The following is a 5,000-nucleotide window of genomic DNA, read 5'->3' on the forward strand; positions in this document are numbered from 1 at the left end:
GTTGCTGTATGGTTGAAGTAGTTGCAGTAGTTGCAGTATAGTTGAAGTAGTTGCAGTATGGTTGCAGTAGTTGCAGTATGGTTGAAGTAGTTGCAATAGTTGCAGTATGATTGCAGTATGGTTGAAGTAGTTGCAGTAGTTGTAGTATGGTTGAAGTAGTTGCAGTATAGTTGAAGTAGTTGCAGTATAGTTGAAGTATTTGCAGTATGGTTGCAGTAGTTGCAGTATGGTTGCAGTAGTTGCAGTATGGTTGATGTATGGTTGCAGTAGTTGCAGTATAGTTGAAGTAGTTGCAGTATGGTTGCAGTATGGTTGCAGTAGTTGCAGTATAGTTGAAGTAGTTGCAGTATGGTTGCAGTAGTTGCAGTATGGTTGCAGTAGTTGCAGTATGGTTGCAGTAGTTGCAGTAGTTGCAGTATGGTTGAAGTAGTTGCAGTATGGTTGAAGTAGTTGTTGTATAGTTGAAGGAGTTGCAGTATGGTTACAGTATGGCTGCAGTAGTTGCAGTATAGTTGAAGTAGTTGCAGTATGGTTGCAGTAGTTGCAGTATGGTTGATGTATGGTTGCAGTAGTTGCAGTATAGTTGAAGTAGTTGCAGTATGGTTGCAGTTGTTGCAGTATTGTTGAAGTAGTTGCAGTATGGTTGAAGTAGTTGCAGTATGGTTGAAGTAGTTGCAGTATGGTTGAAGTAGTTGCAGTATAGTTGAAGTAGTTGAAGTATGGTTGCAGTAGTTGCAGTATAATTGTAGCAGTTACAGTATGGTTGCAGTATGGTTGCAGTATCAATCAATTTTTATTTGTATAGCGTCAACTCATAACAAGTGTTATCTCGAGACACTTTACAAGAAGCAGGTAAATATAATTGCAGTAGTTACAGTATGGTTGCAGTAGTTACTGTATGGCTGCAGTAGTTGCTGTATAGTTGCAGTATGGCTGCAGTAGTTGCAGTTACTGCAGTATGGTTGCAGTAGTTGCAGTATGGCTGCAGTATTTGCAGTATGGTTGCAGTAGTTGCAGTATGGCTGCAGTAGTTGCAGTATGGCTGCAGTAGTTTCAGTATGGCTGCAGTAGTTGCAGTATAGTTGCAGTATGGCTGCAGTAGTTGCAGTATGGCTGCAGTAGTTGCAGTAGTTGCAGTATGGCTGCAGTAGTTGTAGTAGTTGCAGTAGTTGCAGTATGGCTGCAGTAGTTGCAGTAGTTGCAATATGGTTTAAGTATGGCTGCAGTAGTTGCAGTATGGTTTAAGTATGGCTGCAGTAGTTTCAGTAGTTGCAGTATGGTTTAAGTATGGCTGCAGTAGTTTCAGTAGTTGCAGTATGGCTGTAGTAGTTGCAGTAGTTGCAATAAGGTTTAAGTATGGCTGCAGTAGTGACAGTATGGTTTAAGTATGGTTGCAATAGTTGCAGTATGGCTGCAGTAGTTGCAGTATAGTTGAAGTATGGTTGCAGTAGTTGCAGTATGGCTGCAGTAGTTGCAGTATAGTTGAAGTATGGTTGCAGTAGTTGCAGTATGGCTGCAGTAGTTGCAGTTGTTGCAGTATGGTTGAAGTATGGTTGAAGTATGGTTGCAGTAGTTGCAGTCGTTGCAGTAGTTGCAGTCATTGCAGTCGTTGCAGTATGGTTGAAGTATGGTTGAAGTAGTTGCAGTAGTTGCAGTAGTTGCAGTCGTTGCAGTAGTTGCAGTAGTTGCAGTATGGCTGCAGTAGTTGCAGTAGTTGCAGTATGGTTGAAGTATGATTGCAGTAGTTGCAGTATGGCTGCAGTAGTTGCAGTAGTTGCAGTAGTTGCAGTCGTTGCAGTATGGTTGAAGTATGGTTGCAGTAGTTGCAGTAGTTGCAGTTGTTGCAGTCGTTGCAGTTGTTGCAGTATGTTTGAAGTATGGTTGCAGTAGTTGCAGTATGGCTGCAGTAGTTGCAGTAGTTGCAGTCGTTGGAGTATGTTTGAAGTATGGTTGCAATAGTTGCAGTAGTTGCAGTATGTTTGAAGTATGGTTGCAGTAGTTGCAGTAGTTGCAGTATGTTTGAAGTATGGTTGCAGTAGTTGCAGTAGTTGCAGTCGTTGCAGTATGTTTGAAGTATGGTTGCAGTAGTTGCAGTAGTTGCAGTCGTTGTAGTATGTTTGAAGTATGGTTGCAGTAGTTGCAGTAGTTGCAGTAGTTGCAGTCATTGCAGTATGTTTGAAGTATGGTTGCAGTAGTTGCAGTAGTTGCAGTCGTTGCAGTATGTTTGAAGTATGGTTGCAGTAGTTGCAGTAGTTGCAGTCGTTGCAGTAGTTGCAGTAGTTGTTGCGGTCGTTGCAGTATCCGCGGGTACATCAGGTTGTAGTCCAGATGAAGGACCCGTGATGATGTCACAGGTGCAGCTGGTTGTTTATTTGGATGAAACCAGTCGTTCCTGTTTCCTTTTAATCTCTTCTCTCCATCCGTTTGTCTCGCCATTATCTCTCTTTTATCTCCTCTTCATCTCTTCTTCACATCGCTGTCAGAGCAAACATCACGTAGGCATCAAGACCGTCATGGCGGCAATAACAAGAGCAACAGCAGCAACATGCAGGTAGCTTTGAAGTTTCCCCAAAACAAACTGCTGATGAGAGCACATGAGCCGCTACACTGCAGGCTAATGTAAACTACAGAGGGCAACAGGGTAACAGAGATAGAGAGTAGAGGGCAACAGAGCAACGGGGATAGAGGGCAACAGGGCAACGGAGATAGAGAGTAGAGGGCAACAGGGCAACGGAGATAGAGGGCAACAGGGCAACGGAGATAGAGAGTAGAGGGCAACAGGACAACGGGGATAGAGGGCAACAGGGCAACGGAGATAGAGGGCAACAGGGCAACGGAGATAGAGGGCAACAGGGCAACGGAGATAGAGAGTAGAGGGCAACAGGGCAACGGGGATAGAGGGCAACAGGGCAACGGAGATAGAGGGCAACAGGGCAACAGGGATAGAGGGCAAAGGGGGCAACGGGAGTTACAGACACCAGTGATAGCAAAGGCAACAACAGAGGCAACTTGAGGAAAGAAAAACAACGACAACCAGAGCAACTTAAGCAACATGAGCAACTCAACTGGAAATCACAGATACATCATTTAAATTTAAAAATATCAAAAAACATTGCTATATAAAATTGCTTGTATAAAATGAAAAATATTTAGAATCAGAACTCACTTTATATATTGTACTGCTCCCTCATTCTTCCATACATTACGTACTGCGTGGAAGTATGGGGTAACACATAAAACAAACATAAACCCAATTTTCATACTGCAAAAGAAATCCATCAGAATTGTGAATCATACCAATTACTATGAATCAACAAATCCTCTATTCATCAAACTACACACTTTAAAACTAGAAGATCTAGTTGACCTCAACACTGCTGTTACAATGTACAAGGTACAGAATAATGCACTTCCATACTGCATCCAGGAACTGTTCAGGGCTAGAGAAAGCAAATTTAAACTAAGGGGAATATGTATGTTCAAAAATTCAAGGGCAAGAACTAACACCAAAAGTAGGTGCTTATCTTTTAAAGTGGTTAACCTCTGGAACAACTTAGACAACAAATTAAAAATGTGCGGCTCAATTAGAAAATTCAAAAAACTGTTCAAATTCAGGGTAATAGAAAAATATAAAACATCATTATGATAATGACACCAACAGCAGTAGTAATAATTATATATATAATCTAGTTATGTACATGATCTATATATATATAATATATATAATATTTATATATTTTGTTTTTCTTTAATTACCGTATTATTTTTATTTTTTATTTTTTTCTACTGTGTATTGTTTTAATGTGTAAATCTACATTATGCTCTATGAAATATGGAATATAAACGTATAGAAAGCATATAATAGTTTATAACTATAGTCTGACTATAATTAATCAGGGTCACCTTTTCAGCCATTGTTTTTTATATTTATACATATATACATATATATATATAGATATATATATCTATATATATATAGATATATATATTTTAACATATTTATATGTTCGTGTATGTTCTGTGCTTTGTGGTCATGGACCGAAATAAATATTTACTACTACTACTAGAAGCAGGAGAGGTGTGAGGTCTGCAGCTGTTTCTTCTTCTACTGTTTTGACAGAACAGGAAGTGTTTGAGGTTGAGTGAAGAAGAAGAATGAAGTTTATCTCTAAAGAACCCAACCAGCAGGACGAGTCAGGACCTGAGAGGGGGGGTTAGGGCGAGGGAGGGCGAGAGGGGGTGACAGAGAGAGAGAGAGAGAGAGAGAGAGAGACAGAGAGAGAGAGAGAGAGAGAGAGAGACAGAGAGACAGAGAGACACAGAGAGAGAGAGAGAGAGAGAGAGACAGAGAGAGACAGAGAGACAGAGAGAGAGAGAGACAGAGAGAGAGAGAGACACAGAGAGAGAGAGAGACAGAGATACAGAGAGAGAGAGGAAGAGAGGAAGAGAGACAGACAGAGAGAGAGAGGGACAGAGAGAGAGAGAGAGGAAGAGAGAGAGAGACAGAGAGAGACAGAGAGAGAGGAGGAGAGAGAGAGAGAGAGAGAGAGAGAGAGAGGAAGAGAGAGAGAGAGGGGAAGAGAGAGAGACAGAGAGAGGGGAAGAGAGAGAGAGAGCGGGGAAGAGAGAGAGAGAGAGACAGAGAGAGAGGAAGAGAGAGAGAGAGACATAGAGAGAGGAAGAGAGAGAGACAGAGAGAGAGAGACAGGTGGAGAGAGAGACAGGTAGAGAGAGAGAGAGACAGAGAGAGAGAGACAGAGAGACAGAGAGAGAGAGAGACAGAGAGAGAGGAAGAGAGAGAGAGAGACAGAGAGAGAGAGAGAGGAAGAGAGAGAGAGACAGAGAGACAGAGAGAGGCAGAGAGAGAGAGACAGAGAGAGAGGAAGAGAGAGAGAGAGAGAGAGAGAGACAGAGAGACAGAGAGAGGCAGAGAGAGAGAGAGACAGAGAGAGAGGAAGAGAGAGAGAGAGAGACAGAGAGAGAGACAGACAGAGAGAGAG

The sequence above is a fragment of the Labrus mixtus genome, unplaced genomic scaffold (genome assembly GCF_963584025.1).
Source record: "Labrus mixtus unplaced genomic scaffold, fLabMix1.1 SCAFFOLD_80, whole genome shotgun sequence".
Taxonomy (NCBI): domain Eukaryota; kingdom Metazoa; phylum Chordata; class Actinopteri; order Labriformes; family Labridae; genus Labrus; species Labrus mixtus.